At 45.1% G+C, this 26,072-nt stretch overlaps 1 long non-coding RNA gene across 1 annotated transcript in view; it reads left to right on the top strand.

The window, feature by feature from the left end:
- LOC148540886 (uncharacterized) overlaps positions 1-26,072 on the top strand; it is a 173,689-nt gene that overhangs the window by 134,929 nt on the left and 12,688 nt on the right. Inside the window, exon 2 of the long non-coding RNA XR_015878444.1 lies at positions 1,045-1,194. This is a non-coding gene — a long non-coding RNA (uncharacterized LOC148540886). The remainder of the gene's footprint in view (positions 1-1,044; positions 1,195-26,072) is intronic.

Below are 26,072 nucleotides of genomic sequence, written 5' to 3'. Positions count from 1 at the left end.
AAAAATAAATTCCCCAGCACTCTGCAAATGGGCCAGTAAAGAGGGCAGTTTTTCTGTACCTGTCAGATCAACTTTTGTCCTTACTTTAGGAACCTGTGAAGAACTTGCTCCAACCAAGCATGCTCTTGCAAGATGAACCAATAATGTAATTGTATAGTCTTTCAAGGGAGGTGCAAGAGATAAGGCGGATATCCACTACCCGATTAAAATGAGCGATTAAACGATAACATTATCGTTCAATCATTCATTAATCGTTCGCAAATCGGCCATGAAAATGTTGAAAACGACCAGCAATGTGCGCTCCCGCTGTTCGTTTTTTGACTTCTATCATCGCTCGAACATGCTGGTCAATCTGCCGATAACGACAGATTGGCCATGTTTGGGGATGAGGGAGGGTGCCTACAGTGAACGACTGATCGTTCAGTGTAGGCACAGCACAGACTGTGAATCGACTGCACGATTACGATGTCATAATCGTGCAGTCGTTTTACAGTCTGCTAGTGGATGTGCCCCATTAATGTGCAATGTGGATGTATTCTACAAGGGTGGTGGTGACATCCTGAGGATAAAAGATCCCTCCCTTCCTTTTCCCCCTCAGAAGATGATCTAGATAAGATACACAGTTGTGATTTCTATATGCCTTTACCAGACAATGGGGTAGATGTATGAAGCAGTGAAGTTGCATTTATTAAGCGCATTCTATAAAATGATAGGTAGAAGCTGATTGGTTGCCATGTGCAACTTCCCCACTAGCACGTTTCCACTCTTTTCACTGCTTCATACATCTACCCCATTATTTCTGGATGTGGAGACTTCTAATGCTAAGTTTGGAATAAAAGTTCCTCCAATAGTTACTACTTCTATGCACTGCTACTGTTGATTATGCTTAACTCAAAATCTTCTTTTATATATTGCTTGGGCACGTCAGATATGTTATGGTTGGCATCTAGTTGAAAACTAAAGTATTGCCGTTATTTATCTTGAAATACTCCATGGTGACAAGGTATAATGACCCATATTGTCTCTTTATGTTTTCTACCACAGATTGTGAAGATTCTCAGGCACCATAGAAAAGGAGGAGTCACATGATATACCTTGTGGACGCATTTCTTTTTCTGGTCTTTACTCATCTGACTAAACTGTTATCCATTCATAATGACTGCAATGGAGTATTTCAAGGAAATAAAATGAATGGTAAGAATTCTCCCACATTCTGCAGCAATTTATGAAACCATGAGATCCTCACAAGCAGGTTTGCCTTTAATTTGGTTGGTCTATATTTAGGGTAACATATGGACTGGAAGACTGGTCAAATGAAAAGGATACTGAGGGCCTTATTCAATTAGCGGAAAAAAACTGTAATTTTTTGGGCAAAAAAACAGGCAAAAACGGCAACAGGCGAAAAAAACTGGAGAAAAGTTTTCTCCATCCCAGACCAGGAGAAAAAAAATACAAAATCCTTATTTTTGGCTAAAACTGTGGGGATTTCTTTCAGAACCCTTTGGACACCCCCTCCCCCCTAATGAAAAATTAACGGGAAAAAAATGTGTAAGTTGCGTAAGTTGGCGAAAAACTACCGCAAAAAGAAAAAAAAGCTACACATCCTTGAGTTAGACAGAAAGTAGGTTGTAAATCTACACAAACAGGCTTTTACATGAAGCTGGTTCAGTAGCCAAAGGCACAGTAACGAGGTCAGGATGAAAAGCTAAGTTTAATAACAGCAGATCTAACCTGAAGGATCAGGGTAGGAGAACCAGACATATGGGAAACGGACAGAAAGATAGTGGAGTACAGGTAGGAAACTTGCAGAACAGACAGTATTATGGAAATAAATAGAAAAATGTATGGGTATAAGAGCGCTATACGTTGAAACAAATCAAAGTATATAGTGCGGTTGGATACAAAAGCACTTTATATTCCATTTAAAAAAAATAAAAATCAGAATATCACATATAATATACAACATTAAAAACAATCCATAATAAAAATGTAAAGTAAAAGCATACACTGGAAAGTTTGGATATTCTTCCTCAAAGATGGCCCACTGCCGTGTTTCCCCGATAATAAGACACTGTGTTATTTTTTTTTTTTGGGTCAAAAAAACTCCATAGGGCTTATTTTCGGGGTAGGGCTTATTTTAATTAACATTGACAGCATCATGCCTTCAGTCCTGCTTTTATCCCCATCATGCCCTCAGTCCTGCTTTTATCCCCATCATGCCCTCAGTCCTGCTTTTATCCCCATCATGGCCTCAGTCCTGCTTTTATCCCCATCATGCCCTCAGTCAGTGTCGGACTGGGGCATGCAGGGCCTACAGGGGAATGCAATGCCAGGGGCCCGGTGAAGGGGTGTGACAAGCCTTGGGTAGGTGTGGCCATCAAATGGAGGGGTGTGGTCATCCCACATTATTAACAATTTGGATCAGCACTCCTAATAGAAGGTTAAATGCCCTGGTGCCCGTCCACAATAGTAGTAATATGCATACAAGTCAGGACGGCATTCCTGGGACTTATATACTAATATTAAACACACTCAGAGAGCCATAAATAGATTTTATGTTTCGGGTCTTTAATAGGGTTGGGCGTCAAGATTCTGAGCACACCCAGTGTGCAGGGGCGCCAAGAGGGGGTGGGGGCAGGTACAGTGGCAAACGCAGGATTTTGAAAGGGGGGTTTCCAATACTTGGTTACAAAACCAATGGCAAAAAATCTAACCACATACAGGCAGCACTTCTCAGGTACTCAATAATCAATACTCAATAATCCAAGTTTGTTAATCCATTACTGTGCAACGTTTCAGATGAATTTATTACATATTTCATCAATGCCTTGACGAAATATGTAATAATTGCATCTGAAACGTTGCACAGTAATGGATTAACAAGCTTGGATTATTGAGTACCTGAGGAGCGCTGCCTGTATGTGATTGTATGTTCAAGACTGAGCAGTCTGCTTAGTTCTTAGGATCTGCACCCCGCGTTTTGAACTTTTTTATTTGGAGTCTACTTGACTATATTTATATGGAGCTTTTCAGCGGCACCGCACACGCACACAGACGCACACACTGACACAGACTGCACTGACACAGACACACTAACACACACACTGCACTGACAAAGCATATACACACACACACACTGACACACATATACACTGACAAAGCCTAGACACACACACACTGCACTGACAAAGCATATACACACACACACTGACACACATATACACTGACAAAGCCTAGACACACACACACTGCACTGACAAAGCATATACACACACACACACTGACACACATATACACTGACAAAGCATATACACACACACACTGACACACATATACACTGACAAAGCCTAGACACACACACACTGCACTGACAAAGCATATACACACACACACTGACACACATACACTGACAAAGCCTAGACACACACACACTGCACTGACAAAGCATATACACACACACACACTGACACACATATACACTGACAAAGCCTAGACACACACACACTGACACACATATACACTGACAAAGCCTAGACACACACACACTGACAGACACTGCACCGACAAAGCCTATACACACACACACAGACTGAAACACACACACTGACAGACACTGCACTGACAAAGCCTATACGCACACTACAAAGAAACAAGCAACAGTGATCTGCAGAAATGAATAATGATTTTGCCTGAAATTGAATTGACAAAGCCTATACACACACACACACACACTGATACACACACACTGACAAAGCCTATACACACACACACACACTGACAAAGCCTATACACACACACACACACACACACTGATACACACACACTGACAAAGCCTATATATACACACACACACTGACATAGCCTATACACACACACACACACACACACACACACACACACACACACACACACACACACACACACACACACACACACACACACACTGACAGCCTATACACACACAGAGATTGACACACACTGACAAAGCCTACTCACACACACAGAGACTGACACACACACACTGACAAAGCCTACACACACACACACACACTGACATAGCCTATACACACACACAGAGACTGACACACACTGACAAAGCCTACTCACACACACACACTGACAAAGCCTATACACACACAGACTAGCACACTGACAAAGATCACCCTCCCCCACATGTAAAACATTACACCCACCTGTGGTGCGGCTCTGGGAGAGAGCGCTGGTCACCGTCACGCAGCAGGCTCCGATGTCTCAGCTTCCCACAATGCTGGTGTGCTGTGCCCTATGAGAACTGCCCGGGAGGAGCTGTGCGCAAGCGCTGCAGCTCCCCCTACAGGCAGCTCAGCCAGGGACAGTTGCCGGGCTCACATGTTTTAAACAAAAAAAAAATTATTGTTAAGCTGGGCTGCGATGGAGTGGCGGGCAGGGGGGGTTTCTAGGTACTCGGAAACCCCCCCTGCGTGCGCGGGTGGGCAGGTACTAATTACCCGGACTTGCTGGAGAGGCACTGCGGGGGCCCGGGTCTGGCACCGCTACCCCTCCCTCTTACGTCACAACAGCAGCCCAGCACACGCTGCTGTATGCTGGGCTGCACTTGGGAGACTGCTCATGGCTGCTAAAGCAGCAGCCAGAGCAGTCTACTATGTCTATGAGCAGGGCCGGCCCTAGCCCAAATTTTTAGGTAAGCGAGTAAATTTTTTGGTGCCCCTTTTACAGTGGCCCCGGTAGTGGTCCCCCCTGTGCAGTGCCCCTTGTGCCCCAGTAGTACTCCCCCCCTATGCAGTGCCCCAAGTAGTGGTACCCCCTATGCAGTGCCCTTTATATAGTGCCCCCAGTAGTGGTGCCCCGTCCTTGTAGTGCCCCTAGTAGTAGTTCCCCCTCTTGTAGTGCCCCCAGTAGTAATCCCCCCCTTGTAGTGCCCCCAGTAGTGTTCCCCCCCTGTAGTGCCCCCAGTAGTATTCCCTCCCTGTAGTGCCCCCAGTAGTATTCCCTCCCTGTAGTGCCCCCATTAGTATTCCCTTCCTGTAGTGCCCCCAGTAGTATTCCCCCCCTATAGTGCCCCCAGTAGTATTCCCCCCCTGTATTGCCACCAGTAGCATTCCCCCCCTGTAGTTGCCCCAGTAGTAATCCCCCCCTGTAGTGCCCCCAGTAGTAGCCCCCCCTGTGGTGCTCCCAGTAGTAGCCCCCTTGTGGTGCCCCAGTATAATCCCCCCTTGTAGTGCCCACAGTAGTAATCCACCTCCCCCCACCACCACCCAGTAGACGTAATAAAAAAAAAAAAAAACACTTACCTGAAACCCGCTCCTGGTCCCGCCGCCGATATCAGCTCCTCCGTCCGCCGCTTTGCATTATGGGAGTGACGTCACGTCATGACGTCACTCCCATTACCCACTGCGGGAGCGGAAGATGTCCGGCTCCGGCAGTGGGAGCAGCAGCTGATGAGAGTCTGTCAGACTCTCATCAGCTGCTAAAGCAGCCGGCGGCTGTGTGTTTGTGCCGTGTAGTGCTGACTGAACTCCGTCCGGTCAGTGCTACACATGCGGTGCAGCTGTGTCACAGAGACACTGTCTGCACCGCGGCCCGCATGGTACGCAGCTGAGGCGCCCTTCACTATGTGGCGCCTTACGCAGCTGCGTACCATGCGTAACGGGAGAACCGGCCCTGTCTATAAGGGGTGCGATCACGCTGATCATGCCCACCATTGGCTTTGCGCCAGGCTGAGGGGCACACAGTGACCCCCTCCCCCAGCGAGAGCAAACATGATTTTTTTCAGGGTTTTTTCTAAGGGGACGTGGACACGCCTCCAGCAATTATGCCACACCCCCTGTCACCTGGGCTCGGCACAGCTGTCGGCGGCCCTGCCAATGTGAACACGCGTCAAATCACCCGCAGCACCAGCCGGCAGCATCTAACGCACTTCCGGGAAAACAAACCAGACGTGTGTAACCAATGACGTGCCCGTTGTCCGGCGACCAGACAACACTACTAAAAGTGACCCCACCACCTGAACTGAACAAAAACAAAACATACCATAAAAAACATGACAATAAAATCCCATGAGCAATCAGAATCACATGAATAAGAAAATCAAGCAATTGCATGTATACATATAAATAATGCAAATTTTACAGCTAGAAAAATCAATACAAAGGAAAACCTGTCTATCAATAGAAAGTTGGATAAACATAGATAAACCATATATCAAATATAACTCTGACCTAACAGAGACATTTATAAAATACAGTGTCTACATCAGCCAGGCTCACCATCACTGTATAGGTAGCTGTGCAGGGGAAGGAAAGCACTGCAAAGAGTCAGTGGAGAGGAGGGGGCGGATCCTGGCTCCTCTGTGTCACGTGGTCTCTGTGTGTCTGGGCGCTTCCTGCCTCCTTCACCTCCCCCCTGCAGCAGCCCGGATGTTTCCAGCATCCTGCTCCACCTCCCCCTGCAAAAGCCTGGGCGCTTCCAGCATCCTGCTCCACCTCCCCCTGCAACAGCCTGGGCGGTTCCAGCATCCTGCTCCTCCTCCCCCTGCGGCAGTCTGGGCGATTCCAGCATCCTGCCCCACCTCCCCCCTGCAGCAACCTGGGCAATTCCACCCCCCCCCCTCCACAGCAGCTTGGACTTAATCAGCCTGCTTCCCAGGCTCTGCTGTTACAGACTCCTCCCCCCCTGCTGGGCTGGTGCAGAATCAGACAGTGGAAAGAGACTGCCGCCCACCGCACGCGCTCACCCGCTGCCCGCACTCATAGTAACAATCTAGCAGGCGATGACCAGCGCTAGGCCACTCCCTCCAGCAACAGAGGGCGTGGCTATGAAATAGCGGGGCCCACCGGGGAATCCCCCGAATCCCCGGCGGCCCAGTCCGAGCCTGCCCTCAGTCCTGCTTCTATCCCCATCATGCTCTCAGTCCTGCTTTTATCCCCACCATGGCCTCAGTCCTGCTTTTATCCCCATCACGCCCTCAGTCCTGCTTTTATCCCCATCACGCCCTCAGTCCTGCTTTTATGCCCATCACGGCCTCAGTCCTGCTGTTATCCCCATCACGGCCTCAGTCCTGCTGTTATCCCCATCACGGCCTCAGTCCTGCTTTTATCCCCATCATGTCCTCAGTCCTGCTTTTATCCCCATCATGCCCTCAGTCCTGCTGTTATCCCCATCACGGCCTCAGTCCTGCTGTTATCCCCATCACGGCCTCAGTCCTGCTTTTATCCCCATCATGTCCTCAGTCCTGCTTTTATCCCCATCATGCCCTCAGTCCTGCTTTTATCCCCATCACGGCCTCAGTCCTGCTGTTATCCCCATCACGGCCTCAGTCCTGCTTTTATCCCCATCATGCCCTCAGTCCTGTTTTTATCCCCATCATGCCCTCAGTCCTGCTTTTATCCCCATCACGGCCTCAGTCCTGCTGTTATCCCCATCACAGCCTCAGTCCTGCTGTTATCCCCATCATGCCCTCAGTCCTGCTTTTATCCCCATCACGGCCTCAGTCCTGCTGTTATCCCCATCACGGCCTCAGTCCTGCTTTTATCGCCATCACGGCCTCAGTCCTGCTTTTATCCCCATCATGCCCTCAGTCCTGATGTTATTCCCATCACGGCCTCAGTCCTGGTTTTATCCCCATCATGCCGTCAGTCCTGCTTTTATCCCCATCACGGCCTCAGTCCTGCTTTTATCGCCATCACGGCCTCAGGCCTGCTTTTATCCCCATCATGCCCTCAGTCCTGCTGTTATCCCCATCACGGCCTCAGTCCTGGTTTTATCCCCATCATGCCGTCAGTCCTGCTTTTATCCCCATCACGGCCTCAGTCCTGCTTTTATCCCCATCATGTCCTCAGTCCTGCTTTTATCCCCATCACGGCCTCAGTCCTGCTGTTATCCCCATCACGGCCCCAGTCCTGCTTTTATCCCCATCACGCCCTCAGTCCTGTTTTTATTCCCATCACGCCCTCAGTCCTGCTTTTATCCCCATCACGGCCTCAGTCCTGCTGTTATCCCCATCACGGCCTCAGTCATGCTTTTATCCCCATCACGGCCTCAGTCCTGCTTTTATCCCCATCATGCCCTCAGTCCTGCTGTTATCCCCATCACGGCCTCAGTCCTGCTTTTATCCCCATCACGGCCTCAGTCCTGCTTTTATCCCCATCACGGCCTCAGTCCTGCTTTTATCCCCATCACGGCCTCAGTCCTGCTTTTATCCCCATCACGGCCTCAGTCCTGCTTTTATCCCCATCACGCCCTCAGTCCTGCTGTTATCCCCATCACGGCCTCAGTCCTGCTGTTATCCCCATCACGCCCTCAGTCCTGCTTTTATCCCCATCACGCCCTCAGTCCTGCTTTTATCCCCATCACGGCCTCAGTCCTGCTTTTATCCCCATCACGGCCTCAGTCCTGCTGTTATCCCCATCACGGCCTCAGTCTTGCTGTTATCCCCATCACGGCCTCAGTCCTGCTTTTATCCCCATCACGGCCTCAGTCCTGCTTTTATCCCCATCACGCCCTCAGTCCTGCTTTTATCCCCATCACGCCCTCAGTCCTGCTTTTATCCCCATCACGGCCTCAGTCCTGCTGTTATCCCCATCACGCCCTCAGTCCTGCTGTTATCCCCATCACGGCCTCAGTCCTGCTTTTATCCCCATCATGGCCTCAGTCCTGCTTTTATCCCCATCATGCCTTCAGTCCTGCTTTTATCCCCATCATGCCCTCAGTCCTGCTTTTATCCCCATCATGCCCTCAGTCCTGCTGTTATCCCCATCATGGCCTCAGTCCTGCTTTTATCCCCATCATGCTCTCAGTCCTGCTTTTATCCCCATCACGGCCTCAGTCCTGCTGTTATCCCCATCACGTCCTCAGTCCTGCTTTTATCCCCATCATGCCCTTAGTCCTGCTTTTATCCCCATCATGCCCTCAGTCCTGCTTTTATCCCCATCACGGCCTCAGTCCTGCTTTTATCCCCATCATGCCCTCAGTCCTGCTTTTATCCCCATCACGCCCTCAGTCCTGCTTTTATCCCCATCACGCCCTCAGTCCTGCTTTTATCCCCATCACGGCCTCAGTCCTGCTTTTATCCCCATCATGCCCTCAGTCCTGCTTTTATCCCCATCATGGCCTCAGTCCTGCTGTTATCCCCATCACGGCCTCAGTCCTGCTTTATAATTCTTTACTTACCATTATTTTTTTTCCTCTTTTTTTTGTTAGGGCTTATTTTCGGAGTACGGCTTATTTTGGACCGTTTTTCAAAAGTAAGGGTAGGGCTTATTTTTGGGGTAGGTGTTTTTATCGGGGAAACACGGTAATAGTGGATTAAATATGCCTCAGCATATAAAGTCCTGTATGAGGCATGAGGCAAAAATTCAGAGATTAATCGGATTTGTTTATATAGAAAAGATCATGTTATATTACCAGTCCTTTAGAAAAGCAGTCCTATTAACAAGATATCCTCGAATAGTAGGCTGTAGGTTTATCTCAGTCTGGCCAAAGTGGAATGATTGCAAAATGAATTCCGGATCGTTGTGGTCTTTATTCATTTATATTTGGGAATAGAGTAAAGCTGGGTACACGCTGGAGCAACGGGTATTTGTTCTGCCATTGGAACGAATGCCTTTGAACGGGAATTCAAACACTTAAACACTTAAACAATTACTATTCCGTCCTTCATTAGCATACCACAGGTCACTAGCAATATCGCTAGGTTTGATGTGGAGCACATCAAACCTAGCGACAGTCACTAGCGACCAAGGGAGCGCGCAATCGCCCATACACATGGAGTGACGTAGTCGATTTGTTGTTGCGAAAGAGCAAATCAGCCTGGCATTACTCCAGTGTGTACCCAGCTTTAGAAAGAGCAAGTAACTGTGCATCTTGGTAAAACCATGCTGCACTGCAGGTGGGACAGTTTTAAAATGTGCAGAGAGATTAAGAGGCATATTCAATTGGGTGCGAGGGTTAGCGAGATAAAAAACTTTGCGCCCCTCGTACCCAATTTTGGATTACCACGGGTATGCAAGCTTCTGATACCCGCAGTATTCAAACAAAAAAGTGGTCGCTGGGTTTTCATAGCTGAAGACCTTGTGGCGCGTAAATTCTTTTATTATACTTACATTGTTGGGGTCTCTGCAGGCTCCTGGTGGCCTCTCCTCTATCTTGTCACTGGGGAGGTGGCTGTTGGGAGTCCCGCGGGCTGGTGGGAGGCACAAATGTAGCACTCCCAGCACCGGCTATACACACACGGGAGGGGGGGTCACTCGCACCGAGATCACTCACGCACACACACACTGATGCACACACACTCATATAACTTGCAATTACAAACACTCGAACACACTCACATACTTACCCCCTCTGCAGAAGAGCCAACTCCTGACACTGGATGCAGAAGACAGCGCTTCGGAAGGTGAGTAATTAAGGACTAATTAAGCTAATTGGAAACTTCCAATTGCTTAAGTAGTCCTCAGGGGGGGTGCCGCCGGGGTCCCAGAGCAAGTCCTGATTTTTCCTACACTTAACGATTTTAGGAAAATTCAGACTTGCTTTGGAGGTGCGAGAAAACGCAGTGATTTTTATAGAAATCATCGTGTCCCATTTTTAGTCACCTAATTGAATGGCAAAACCCTGTGGCTGCCAGAAAAAACCTGTGCTACAGGGTTTTTTAAATAGCCTGCCCATAATTGGATATACCCCTTAGATTTGGGAGGGGTGTGTCCACACTGAAATCTAAATTGAAGTGTAAAAATAAAGTTGTCCAACATTTGTGGGCTAACTGCAATAGCAGCCAGTATTATACCTGCATGCAAAAAAGGCCCAAAGTTTTTTATTCTGCAGTTAGTCTTCTGGAACTAGCACATTACTTACCTACTTTTAGTATCTGCTCCCCGGGAGCCCGGAGAGCAGACACAGGTTGCAACTTTGGGGGGCAGGGCCGGATTCCCATGCCATTAGCCCCCGGCAAACTACCGCGAACCGCGGGAGCGTGATGAGTGGGTGGGGCTAAATGACATGATTTTGCGTCACTTAGACCCGCCCCCTCCATATGGCGCAGCAATTCACAGCAATTATGCTGTGATTCCCGGCACTTATCTCCCCATCCTGCCCTCTTCACTAGGGCGGGATGCCAGAGATGCGGATAATCTTCCGAGTGTGTGGGGGGGCTCCCCGAAATTTTGGGAGCCTCCTGACATTCCCGGGAGAGTAGGTACAGTACATATGAACTATCATGACTGCCGTTGTATTTTAAATCTTTACTAGATAATATGTCCAGAGAATACTGAGTTGTCTGTACTGGTGTGTGATTGGAACGGAGCAGTATTGAGTTACAACCATGATGCATTTGCAAACAACTAGGAAACGAGAGTGTAGGTCTGAACAGATAATCCAGAAATGCCTACAATAAACAGAAATACCATCCTTTAGCAATGATTTGTGCTAGATGTAAAAATTCCAAAAATAAAGCTTTGACGATATTATTGCCTTTATGCATGTTCACTGCTGTCTGTTATTCACACAAGCACAATACTTATACATATAAATGACATGAGCCCAAAAAATGCCTAACAGTATAAAGGATGATGTAATGCGATTGGGCATAGAATGCTTCCTGAGTGCATACCCATGTACACACCCAACTTACTGTGATATATGGCAAGTGTATTTGGCATATCACACTTAAAATGACAACAGTTATAGTTTCAAACAGTGAAATAAACATACTATTCCAGCACCACCATGCTGCTTAATCTCCTTGTGGACTCCTCAGCATTGTTTTCAGAGATATAAGACGAGTAGCCAATTTGGCTTCCCAAGAATATGTGAATATTATGCATGTAAAATGAAACTGATGGAAGCCACAGAGGCCCCATCAATAACATGGAAGGCTATCTGGGCAGAGCGCGAGCGATGAGCTCTGAAGCAGGGAGAGGTATGTCAGGCAGTGGAGGGATGACCTTGGTAAGAGCACCCTTGGTTCAGGCAGAGATCCCATTTCAGTGCCTGCTTCATTTAGCTGTATTTTATGTAGCTGTGCTGCCAAAGGGACGCTCAGTCCTTGACTTTGGCACAGTCCAACCTCTCTCCTCCCATGGTAAACAACTATTCCAACACGGAAGGAAAAAAATATGCTATGATTGGTTTCCTCTGTGGATATCATTTAACCTTTCTGTTAAGCCTAAATTCACTGGAAGTTTTAATTGTATTTCCCAGTCGACCCTTACTACATCTTATTCCAAATTATACTCCTCTATACTCTCTCACTGCACTTTTCTTTACTGTTGCAAAGAAATTGTGTTATATGCAGAAAATCACTAATTAACAAAGGGAAACATTTTGATATTAAACTGGAGAATCTGTTGTTTTCTTATGGTTTCCTGAAATCACTTCAGCAAAATAATTCTCTTTCTAATATTTTGCTCCTAAAAATGTGAATGCTCAGAACAGGTTTCATTACAATGATGCTGCTGGCAATGGGATTTTATTGGATTGGAACCAACCAGCATTTACAGTGCTTGCACATACTATGATATATGTATGATATATATAATATACATATCTAATAAACGTTATTATATTTATAAATTCAAAATAGAGAAACTGCAGCACTGCAGTGTCAAAGTCACTCACAGTAATAGCAGTCAGCGGCGTGCTCCTCGGCTCTTCCCTCAGTCACGTTCACACCACTCCATCTCCGAGCCCAGTTCTTCCTTTCTGCTGTTACCCTCCCAGTCCCCATCTGCCTCCCAGAGCCTGATGTAGAGTGTGAGAGAGCCTTGCGAGATGATGATGATGTCATTTTCTCGCGAGACCATTAGCTCCTCAGCGCCGCCGCAGCTGGTAGTGAGTGATAGATACACAGTCCGGTAGTCCGGTGACGAAGACACCCCACCCAGTACCTCCCAACTCCCTCACGAACTGCCGCCTGCCACCTGCGGATGTTTCATAAATGTTTAAAAAGGTAAAAAAAAAACCCAAAACGGCAAAACGATCACTGGTGTGCTGCAGCCCGGGCCCTCTGCCATGGCCGCGCCCAGGCAATCAGTGCTCGCTCCCCCCTCTTCGCTCCCCCCTCAGTGTTACCAGTCACCATAGAGGCACTTGGCCAACCATTAGAGAGGACATGCAAAGAACAGGGCTCCTTTATGAACGAGGAGACAGCGGTGTGTCAGGACCACCCACTTTGATTGGCAGGAGGGCTAATCTTGGTGTAGTTTCCATAGAGAAAAAACAAGCATCCAAGTTCATCCATGATCCTGCTCCACCCAAATACAGACTCCTAAAAGGACAGGGTGGGACTATCAGGCAGTGGAGCCCACTGGAGATTACCCCTGTACACCTGTGGGCCAGTCCAACCTTGCCAGAGTGCAACATACCTTAGGAAATTTCTAAATAAAACAGGTACTCATTTGGGAAAAAAAATTGCCCTTCACTGATGTGTACTATTTTTTAGAAGCCCCTTCTAATTGTTCTAGTGAGACTTTAAGAGAATAACATTTAGTAAACAGCATTTAAAGAGAAAGATAGATGAACTCTATTCCCATTCAATGACTAAATATGTACACTGCAAATTGTAAATGAGCCATAACGATCAGATGAGCCTTATGACAGGTGAATGTTTTGCTCAGAGTCTGATATTAAATGATGAAGTGTTGCTTCCCAATGTACATACATGCTGGCTCTTGTCTGCATTCTATATTGCATACTGTAAGGATCACAAAAAATGTAACCATAATGAGAAGGAAAAACAGAACTGGAGGGAAGTTATGTGTATGAGTATTGAAGGATTTTAATCATCTTAGAGTCAAAGAAGGAAAAAAAAAACATTTGTACTTATACTGGTAATCCCTTAAAAGACAAATCAGCTAAAGATCTAAAATCATTCAGACTTTACATGCTGAAACGGTTTCACGCTGTTAATGTTAACCCTTTACAGTAATCCTACATGACAACTTGAACTTAATTTTTTTCTTCCATTTTGATACAACTAATTGCAGCCTGTTACACAATCTAGGGGCTAAATTAGGAAAGTTGATTAAAACTGTTGGATAGTTTAATGCTTGTACAAAATGTATTGGTGTATTCTAAGTCCTTGGTGTGCCATCTGTATACTTTGTCAAATTATTGCTGATGTGCTTAGGAGGGCACCAGGGCAAGTTGAGGCCTTTAGATTTTTTGGAGTACTGGACACTTGTATGGAGACACACACACTTTGGACTGTATTCAATTAGCGGCGAAAACTGATGTTTTTCGACAAAAAAAGGTCCAAAACTGCAAACAGGTGAAAATGGAGAAAAAAACATCCCAGACCAGGAGAAAAAAAAAAATCCCAATTTTTGGCTAAAAATTAGGGGATTTCTTTCTGAACCCTTTGGATACCCCCCCTAATGATAAATTACCCCCAAATTTTTTCGTAAAAAAACAACCACGCAAATTTTTTTGGGAAAAAAAAATTTGTTGAAAATGATAGCAATTTTTTGACTGAGGTCTCTGGGCCTGATTCAGACCCGCTCACTATGCATTGCGCTCGCAAGTGGGTCGATGGTGGCCCAGTGCGCACGCGCGAGCCCCGGAGCGAGCGCAAAAAGCGCTCGCTCCGGTACTCACTACAAAAGGGGAGGCTGTCGATGTTGATCGACAGCCCGCCCCATTTTGTAGGCGTGGCCGGGGGGTGGCTTCACAAATGGAGGCGTTCCCATGCGAATGCCTGCCGCTTGAGGGCGGCCCCACTGACCTCACCAGTGAGGTCTATTTGAGCCAGAAGCTCTCTGGGGCTTGCGGCCACGAGACCCTACCACAAGGGTCTCGTCGTAAGCCCGATGGTCGCAATGGTCTTGACCATCGTGACCACCATCATGGCCACTCGCAATAGCTGTGGGTGGTAACTAAAAAAACATGCTCCCGCCCTGATTACGAGCGAGCGCTCGCTTTTTGTGAGCGCCTCTGAATCAGGCCCTCTGTACACACACACATTACAGGGAAGAGCTGGTTCTGATTACCTGGGCCTGTGCTTGTCTGAGGGGCCAAGGCCAGTTGTGGAGGTGGAGAAATGCCCACTTTCAGAGCGGATGTGGCCATGCCCCTTCTATTACCCTGTGCACAAGACCTAAGCTGTTTCTACGACATAGAAGGTTTTTACACTTTAGCATTTTTATATATAAGAAATGGGAAAAATTAGAGACTGTGTGGAGGCATGTCAGACTACACGATGTAGCTACATATGTTCTTATTGACTTACAGATGCGTCCTCTGTCACCCATCCTTTTTGCGCATGACGCAACTTAGACAGAGTGCCTTGCTTAGCGATTCTCAGACTTTCACACCTGTGGGGTCTATTTACTAAGCAGTGTTAGGAGACAGAGTGGAAAGTGATAAGAAAGTGATAAGGTGCCAGCCACTCAGTTCCCAACTGTCATCTCACAGGCTGTGTTTGAAAAATGACAGTTGGGAGCTGATTGGCTGGCACCTTATCACTTTCTCATCACTTTCCACTCCGTCTCCTAACACTGCTTAGTAAATAGACCCCTCTATCTTAAGGGAGCTTCTGTGTTTCATCGCAGATGGATCCAATGTCGCTTATAGTGTACTGGGTGCTTATGATTGGTATTTTTGTTGCAGTGGAGTCAGTATAAAGTCACAGATTAAACGGAGCGCTTTGTGGTGGGGCTCACTCCTATTGGTCCTCAATCTGCCTTTTTTCCAAGTTAGTAATAGAAAAGGGGGAGCCTGACTTAGTGGGGGAGGGGCAATGCTTTGGTCTTTTTGAAATCCTAGCAATTACATTGATTTTATTTCATATTAAAACTATTTAGGTTTTTAAAAAACAAAAAACAAAACCCAGGACAGTATCTAACTTACAGATACAATGTAAGATGACATTCTGATCTGGAAAGGTTTTTCCACAGTTGTACCTAAAATTAATTTTGCAGCTTGTGTATCTAATCCAACATATTTATTTTTATACAGTATACTGCGCTCATTTAAATATAATTTTCACTATAGAAACAGACAAACAAACCAAACAAAAAAAAAACCTGCAGCAGCATATCAGGGCACGGATTTGTGGATTTGACTTTGATAACACAGGTCCTTTTTAGCATTGTAATCCTCTAGTTACAAGTTTAGAGGAACATATATAGGTGTCTGCATGCTGACCTCTCATACAACAGCAGAATATAGGTCTCACAAAGGCAGTGCACCACCAATGCTGAATCAGGAAGCTAAACTGTGAAGTGTTGCAGTACGCTGTAGGCTGAGGAGAGCATTAGGGAGCAAAATGTATTGATTCTACAAAACAAACTCATTTTGGATTTCACAATTATTCTTATCTTTATTTATATAACCTCCCACTGAGGAAATATGCAGCATCACACATTAGTGGCTGGTGGTAATAATAACATAGCACTTTGCTCCACTTTACAATATCTGCTTTCTATTCAACATATAGGGGCCTATTCATTAAACCTAAAAATTCTCTAGAGACAATTAGGTTTAGAACTCGCATGGAGTTCTACCTAATTATAGGTGGAATTCATCATTCCACCTCTCCATAAGTATCTATTCCGAAAAGCTGTCATTTTTGCGATGACAGATTTTCGGGAAATAGATACTTTTCCCTGCCTACACTACCTTATCGCGTCTGGAAACAGTGCTGCGCATGCGCTGTTACATCTGTAAAACCAGCGCATGCGCAGCACTGCCTACAGATGCGTTAAGTTTGTGTACCCCCCCTCCCCCTCTCCCCCCTTCGCTCACCTCCCCCCCCCCTGGCTTACATGTCCGCGCAGCAGCCTCCGGCTCCGTCCTGCTGGTCTGTCATGTGGTTTCCCAGCAGACCACATGACAGATTAGGAAAAAAAAATTATTTTTTTTTTTTTCAAAACTTTCGACCAGCCTCCGGAGCCTGAGGATGGAGCAGAGCGCCGGAGGGACTCGTCGGGGGACCTGCACATGCGGATACAAGGTAAGTCGACTCTGCTATTCGCCACCTCACAGTGGCGAATAGTAACTGCATCAAATTCCGAAAATTCATCATTTTCAGAATTTGATGAATACCACAATTTCCACATCCCCATACTAATGTATGGGGAGTGTGGAAATTAACGCAGGGGAACTTAGCAAGGAGATATCTGTGATATCTGTTCATGCTAAGTCTGTTCATGAATACCAAAATAACGTTATTTAAGGAAAATGTCCTTAAAAACGTTATTTTAGTGTTGATGAATAGGCCCCATAGTCTCATAGAGAGACAGGAAAGTGGTGCTTGGAGAACACAGCCAAGTCTCTTTTCCCAAGGCACAATAGGTGTATCACAACATCTTGCCATAAACCTTTCTGTTAGTACATCAGTGCAGGACAGTGTTTTCTTTTTAACATATGATGAGACAAGAGCTTCACTAAAAAACAAACACGGAGATGGAGCTTACTCGTAGATGCAAAGGTGGCAAAGGTGAGAATTCTGTACTCACCTGTTTTAAGCAATAATACCCAATTATAAAATAACGTGCTCAAAGTGATGCCCTGTAAATGGCATTTGCCAGAACTATGTTAGACTGTATGTTTCCCTCAGTATACAGGTTTCCTCTGTGTGCTCCATCCAGCTTCCTCCTATAGTCCAAACAAGAGTTACTTGACTTCTGAAAAAAATGGCCCTGGAGCGAGGATGTGCCTATGGTGGGGTACTAAATAGTTCCAAAATACAGTTCTGTGACTGTATGGGGCTGGAGCTATAATTTAGGATGTGACCTATGAATAATAACTAATCAGGTGTCATGCTCTATAGATACACAAGCTTTCTCAACTTCAAATCATTATTACTCAAAATCTCTGTTATTTGGTTAGAATTTTATTTATCTTCGGTTTGCAAGATGTAAATGACATTTCCAAGAAGCCTCTTCTCCTGCATATGAATGTATTATTGATCTTTTTAAGACACAAGCCAGATACAGCCAAGTATTAAACTAAATAATTTGTTTCCAGGTAGTCTAGTTATGAGACAGACACTTGACAACAACAACAGGTATTCAGAGTTTCAGACATGAGCTGCAAAAGTCTTTTATCATAATTTCTTTACACCAAAATGAGATCTGACCGTGCTGTCATTTTTACAATTTCTAGTGCTCAGTATGGGTTAATACATTTGGCCCCTAAGGACAGTTTTCTACCCCATCCATCAAACCAGCTGTTACATTAAGAATAGTCTTCCCTTAAAAGTCAGCCATCCAGCATGTAGCTGTAGTGTCATCATTACATGGCATGCTGTACCCCTAGGGGATGACTGTAATTCTGCTCATTTAAGGCTGGAACGTGAGCTTTGTTGGAAACTAACAACAGTTTTCATGTTGTTGTTAGCGACAAAGATCTTTGGTTTACAACAAAATTGAAGGGATGGATGTTATATACGCACCCTTTTTATCTCTGCACAAGTAAGATACAAATAACGCAACATTGTCTTTCTGCATCGTCAGCCTTCATTAGGTTAAAAAGGCCTTTTCCACTAAGCTCCATTACAGCAGTTCTTACATCCAGGTGCAAATGCCCAAAATGGACAACGGGCGGCTTGTCATTTAGCAGATTTGCTCTGTTTTTAAAGTTTATGAACTGGAAAGGACTGATGAAGAGTTGAACGCAAGCTGGACACAATTGCTCCTGCACTACCTGCATGGAACTAAAGGTGCGTACACACTAGACAATGTGCTCACGATGCGATATCGTGAGTGATTTCCCTTGAACTCTCCCCGGCACTCCAGGACACAATATGGTGCTATAAAGTGTCCAATCTGACTAAAGATCTATCGTGAACAAAATCTATCTATTGCACAAAATCGTGTATGAGATTGGCAAATCTTGCCTGCAGTAGGCAAGATCTGAAGATGCGATGTATGACCAGCGGGTACATGCATAGGCATCATGATCGTGAGTGGACACTCTCGATTTGGTCATATTTTACACAATTTGTCATTCCGATGCGTCGAAATCAGGCGAATCGTTTAAAATATTGTCTAGTGTGTACGTACCTTAAATGGACATATTCACCAATATGCACTTCCGCAGGTGGACTACACCAATCCACACCTTTGATTCATAGTCATGCTCGTGATCAGTATACACTAGCATCAGCTCTATTAGCCAGTAAAGGCTTTTCAGCAGCAAGTGTAGTTGAAAAGTGAATTGCGTACGACTCTGCATCACTCAAAGTTGGGTATGCCTGGTTCCGGAGCATGCTTGGTGTAAAACACTTCAAAATATGCTTTGCAAATGGACTCGTGTTCAACTCTGCATCGATGCTAAAGTGAGTAATGTTCTGAATATTTTTATTATAAACACTAAGAAACTTTATGGGGTTGTCCACTGTTAGATTTCTTTAAAAATTTTTGTTCCATGCAATTTTAACTCTTCAATTTTTTCATTTTCTTGCCACCTTTTGTGCTATTCAACAATTTTCTAATCAGAGTTGTCCATTATTTATTTATTGTTACAGCAAACAACTGCAGAGCCGTAACTAGACTTTTTGGTGCCCTGTGCCAGAAAGAGAATTGGCGCCCCCCTCATTTTTCAAGGGGACATAATTCACCCAAAAGAGGGCCATGGCTTCATGTGGAAGGGCCAGGGAAGAGATAGGGGAGGGCAGGAGATGCTGGGAATGAAATCAGAGGAAGCTACAAGCAAGAATGGTAATAAACAGAAATTTGACAGGCCCAAACAGCGCCTCCTGACTTGTGGTGCCCTGTGCGATGGCATCGGCCGCACTACCCTAGCTACGGTCCTGAACAACTGTAACTAGAGTCAATAGCGTGCAGGGTGTGCAGTGCAGGGGGGCCCACACCGCACATCCTGCACCCATATATAGTTATCCTTACCTCTCTGCAGGCTCCAGAGTGCTGCTCTGGAGCCCCGGTCTGGCACTGCAGAGCAGCGAAAAGCACAGGGAAAATGGCAGCGGACATTTTTCCGGTGACTTGCGCATGCACAGTAGAGATGTCCCTTGGAATAAGGCACATGTGCCATGTTTCTGGAGACCTGCACAAGCCAGAATCTGCTACGCTGACAGAGACGAGGGTGCCCGCACTAAGTCTGCACACGGGCCCTCTCCCCTCTTGAAATGCCGCTGTCCAGAGTGCATCATTTTGTTGAATCCTGGGCAATAAAAATAAACTCCACCTGACCATACAGTATAAAGACATGGCTAATCTAGTACAAAATAAAACAGGAACACACAGCCAAGTATTTAGTGTAAGTTACAGAACAGTAAGCACAAGCCAATAACTTAAAGTTGTTTTGAAGTTGGAAAGCCCCTTTAACAAAAGCTTTTTGAATAACACAGTAAACAGTATACCTGCAAAACAGTTATAATCAGATACTGTAGCTCAAAAGGCTATTTAATTCCTGGATTTTGTGGAACTAAACAGTAATCTATTGTATAAGGATGTTAACCATATTTATTGTGTCTGTTTTAACCTTGTTACTTGTTATGTACAAACATTACAAAATATTACAGCTGTAAAACTTACTGAATACATTTGTCTGGCTGTGGTAAATAGTGAATAATGTAGCTTTCTGGGAGAAGTCATTAATACGAAATAAGTTAATTACTAAACCATCGGAACACCCAATTTACCACATGCAAATAATTCCGTAAATTTAGAGAAAGGATTACATTTCCCAGTTCATGATCGCTTTATATACACCCTGGGGCCACTTCAGGAAAACAAAGTTACAACAAAATTGCAATAAGTTATATATATACAGTATATACACTACCTTTCAAAAGTTTGGGGTCACCCAGACAATTTCGTGTTTTACATGAAAACTGACTATTATTTATCAAATGAGTTGCAAAATGAATAGAACATATAGTCAAGACATTGGCAAGGTTAGAAATAATGATTTTTATTTTTAAATAATAATTTTGTTCTTCAAACTGCTTTTGTCAAAGAATGCTGCTTTTGCAGCAATTACAGCATTGCAGACCTTTGGCATTCTAGCTGTTAATTTGTTAGGGTAATCTGAAGAAATTTCACCCCACGCTTTCCTGAAGCACCTCCCACAAATTGGATTGGCTTGATGGGCACTTCTTGCGTACCATACATTCAAGCTGCTTCCACAACAGTTCAATGGGGTTGAGATCTGGTGACTGCGCTGGCCCATCCATTACACACAGAGGGCCTGATTCAGACCCGCTCGCAAGCGCTCACAATCGGGTTGATGGTGGCCCAGTGCGCATTTGCGGCATGCGCACTGTGCGTGTGCGAGCCCCGGAGCGAGCGCAAAAAGCACTCGCTCCATGGCTCACTACAAAAGGGGCGGCTGTCGATGTTGATCGACAGCTCGCCCCGTTTTGTAGGCGTGGCGAGGGGGTGGCTTCACAAATGGAGGCGTTCCTATGCGAACGCCTGCCATTTGTGGACGGCCCCACTGACATCACCATTGATGTCAATGGGAGAGCTTCCAGCTCTATTAGAGCCAGAAGCTCTCTGGGGCTTGCGACCACGAAACCCTACCACAAGGGTCTCGTCGCAAGCCACGATGGTCGCAATGGTCTTGACTATCGCGACCATCATCCTGGCCGCTCACAATAGCTCAAGAAAAAAAAAAAACGCCCAGATTGAGAGTGAACGCTCTTTCAGAGCGTCCGGCTCTGAATCAGGGCCAGAGTACCAGCTGCCTGCTTCTTCCCTAGATAGTTCTTGCATAATTTGGATATGTGCTTTTGGTCATTGTCCTGTTGGAGGAGGAAATTGGCTCCAATCAAGCGCTGTCCACAGTATGGCATGGCATGGCAAAATGGAGTGATAGCCTTCCTTATTCAAAATCCCTTTTACCTTGTACAAATCTCCCACTTTACCAGCACCAAAGCAGCCCCAGACCATCACATTACCTCCACCATACTTGACAGGTGGCGTCAGGCACTCTTCCAGCATCTTTTCACTTGTTCTGCGTCTCATAAATGTTCTTCTGTGTGATCCAAACACCTCAAACTTCGATTCATCTGTCCATAACACTTTTTTCCAATCATCCTCTGTCCAATGTCTGTGTTCTTTTGCCCATATTAATCTTTTCCTTTTATTGGCCAGTCTCAGATATGGCTTTATCTTTGCCAAGCTGCCTAGAAGGCCAGCATCCCGAAGTCGCCTCTTCTCTGTAGACGTTCACACTGCGGGTACCATTTAATGAAGCTGCCAGTTGAGGACTTGTGAGGCATCTATTTCTTAAACTAGAGACTCTAATGTACTTGTCTTCTTGCACAGTTTTGCATCGGGGCCTCCCACTTCTCTTTCTACTCTGGTTAGAGCCAGTTTGTGCTGTTCTCTGAAGGGAGTAGTACACACCGTTGTAGGAACTGGTCAGTTTCTTGGCAATTTCTCACATGGAATAGCCTTCATTTCTAAGAACAAGAAAAGACTGTCGAGTTTCACATGAAAGTTCTCTTTTTCTGCCCATTTGGAGAGTATAAGAGTATAATCAAACCCACAAATGTGATGCTCCAGATACTCAACTAGCTTAAAGGAAGGCCAGTTTTATAGCTTCTCTAACGACCAAACCCGTTTTCAGCTGTGCTAACATAATTGCACAAGGGTTTTCAAATCGTCCATTAGTCTTTTAAAGCGCTTAGCAAATACAATGTACCATTAGAACACTGGAGTGATGGTTGCTGGAAATGGGCCTCTATACACCTATGTAGATATTCCTTTAAAAACCAGAGGTTTGCAGCTAGTATAGTCATTTACCACATTAACAATGTATAGAGTGTATTTCTGATTAATTTAATGTTATCTTCATTGAAAAAAAGTGCTATTCTTTCAAAAATAAGGAAATTTCTAAGTGACCCCAAACTTTTGAATGGTAGTGTATATAAAGATATAAGAGATAACCGCACCAACTGAAGTAAAGACTCCTAAATGTAATCAGACCTGGGAATTCATATGGTTTGTGTGTGATTTTCTAACAAGCACCCCCCCAATGGTATGTGTCAGCTCAATCAGTAGATTTACAACAGTGGTGATCTGTTATATATATGAAAAATAAAGATATTAGAACTGAAATAGAGCGCCCTTAGTGCTTTATACAATATTGTAAATATCAAATAAATAACCAGAATAATATATATGTAAAGTGTAATGTGCTAGGTATGTGAATACATCAATCAATTAACCTTAATTTTTTTGATAAATAAATTAGTAAATAAATATGTGTTTATGTGAAATTCGTGCAATCAAAAGTGCAAACCAATAATTATGTTGTAGTGTACTACTACACTTTATAAAATAACTCTAAACGTTAAAATAGATATAAGCAAACTCCCATAACATTGATATATATATATATATATATATATATAATATACAGGTTGAGTCTCCCATATCCAAATATTCTGAAATACGGAATATTTTTAGCATGACTGAGAAAGTGAAACCTTTGCTTTCTGATGGTTCAATGTACAAAAACTTTGTTGAAAGCACAAATTATTAAAAATATAGTATAAAATAACCTTCAAGCTGTGTGTATAAGGTTTGTGGGGTACCCGTATTGTGGGACCATTCTTAATTGATGGATCATTAACAGCAGCACATTACAAGAGGTTGTTAGATGAAGAGCTTTTCCCTCATTGTTATCAGAGGATGGGTCATATCCTAATTTCTTCCAGCAAGATGATGCCCCACCTTATTATGGACTCATTGTCAGGGAATATCTTGATGTGCAGTTTCCTAAAGATGGATTGGCCATAGAGGTCCAGTCCAGCGGCCACCAAGATCTCCAGATTTAAGTGTTGGATTTCTACGTGTGGGTTTACCTGAAGGAACGTGTTTATGCTGTGAAGATACAAGATTGTTATCATCTGCAACAACAAATAGTTGATGCTTGTGCTCAGATTTAGCCAGACATGTTGCTCAAGGTTCATCAGAACTGGGAAAAGAGAGTAGCCTTATGTCACAACTCTCAGGAAGATAATTGATGCAACTCGTATTTGGGGATTGGCGTGACCTATTTCTGAGGCGCGGAGTCTAATGTGCCTGCGGTGTTCACCAGGGACCCTCAAAGAAGGTATGGACTTGGCTGCATCCGACACACAGATCGCGACCCTCAGAATAGAGGTTCCCCTATACGTACAGGTGCTGGTGAACTCTGGATAGGGTGGAGAAGACTTTCAGCATAGTCGAAAGACTGGGTCAGAACCAAACGGACAAGATGGTACCAGGGAGCAGACGTAAGCAGGTCACGGTGGATAGCCAAGGTCAGAACCGGATTACCGATGCAGTACCAGGGGTCAGACTAAATCGGAGTCATGAACAAAGCCAAGGTCTGGAAAGAATAACACAGGAACGCTGGAGTAAGGTAATGGAGCCTATACTCTGGCACAGGAGTGCTCCCAGGAACTTTCTTTTATAGGCAGGGCTTGAATGAGGCGTTTCCTATGATGTCACTGAAGAAGTGTTTCTGGCCCTTTAATTTAGTTACAGGCTGGTGTGCACGCCCATAGGGAGCTGCAGCCGCCTGCACCATACCGCCGGAGGGAAGAAGCATCATCCAGCAGCGGGCCCCAGGACTCCCCGCCCGCTGCCCAGCTGCAGACTAACGCTGCCGGACCTGGTAAGTGTGTGCCGGTGTCCGGTGCGTTGTGACACCGTAACATTGCAATATGGTGGACAACACTTTCGAACATATACTACAAATTTTAAGTTAATACTCGAGAATGAATAAAGATATGTAGAACACCATTGTTTTTCTTATAAAATTCTGCATCTGTTTGAAATGTCACATAACTACCTTCCCAATTAAAAAAAAAATAAGTTGAATCCAAGATAGCCAACTTCAAGATGGCCACAATACTGGTGACATACCCTAAAAAGTTTTGTGTAGAGACTGGATTAATATTTCCTTACTCATTTCCTGTGTAAAAGGGTTTTTCCACACTTATGGACCACCCTGTGTATATATGCCACAGTTTTCTTCTTGTCGTCTAATCATTGTCCTGAGGGCATCGGAGCAGCATTACAATTTCAATCCAGAGTGCCAGTCTGTAGTAACGTTTATATATATTGCCACTGTGGATCTCCCAAACAGAGTTTGTGCAACCGCCATCAAACCTGGCCAGCATGTTGTGGCTCCAAGTGACCTGAGCGTCCTTCTGCTCTTGAATCAGCTGATGGGGCACCCAGCATGCAGAAATCTTGCTCGGGCCAAGCTTTTTGTGGAATATCGAGCGAATGGATACTCACTATGTATGTATATGTGTAAATTTAAAACAAGGATGCACTCACCAGACTTAGAAAACACAGCTGGGGACCTCTCTCGTTTTGAGAAAGGTATGTACATAGGGTACTGATTCAGCAAGGAACGCACGTTAGCAGACACAAACACCCGTCCGCTGCGAGAAGATGCTAATCAATGCATATGCACAGAGACGGCAGCACTAGATGCAGACGCCCAGCCCCATATTAAGCCGCCCATTCCCTTTACTCACAGCCTGATCAGTACGCAAGATAGCGTAAACATCAGTAACATCGAGAACCATCAGACCTATACGCACAATAGTGGTAGACCTGAACCCGCCGCAGGAGTTGAGATACTTCCTGTATGCAGAGGGACGCTAGGCTGCGTCCGTCACCACAGTAGCTAATTTATGCAGTCCCCTGTAACGGTGTACGAACGATGCGACACACCTGCGTTCGGGCGACCACTCCCCGTATCCACCCACAAACAGCACTTCATGTCAAACATTTATTCCTGGATCTGCGTACTCACAGCGCTCGCTTTCGCCACCGCAGTGAGCACTCATGCGCTGACAATGACCATCGCCCGATTGCGTGTTCATCCGCATCCGTGCGTTCCTTGCTGAATCAGGCCCACTGTACATATTCTGTGTACATAGAATACTGCTACATTTAGACACTAATGGAAAGTGTCTGATCTCATCATAGTAAGTGAGACATTGGGAAACCCGTATCACTTGTGCTATTTATTGTAAACATAGGACATAGAGACTGTGATTGCTGTACTTACGGAAGTGCACAGAAGGCAATCTAAACAAGTATGATACAGTCTATTGACTGTGACGAGAGACTTGCCACAATAACTCTTCCAAAACATGA

Source organism: Taudactylus pleione, unplaced genomic scaffold (genome assembly GCF_031769625.1).
Source record: "Taudactylus pleione unplaced genomic scaffold, aTauple2 ptg000016l, whole genome shotgun sequence".
NCBI lineage: Eukaryota > Metazoa > Chordata > Amphibia > Anura > Myobatrachidae > Taudactylus > Taudactylus pleione.
The sequence above is the reverse complement of the archived record's forward strand: the minus strand, read 5'-3'. Positions and strand labels throughout refer to the sequence as shown.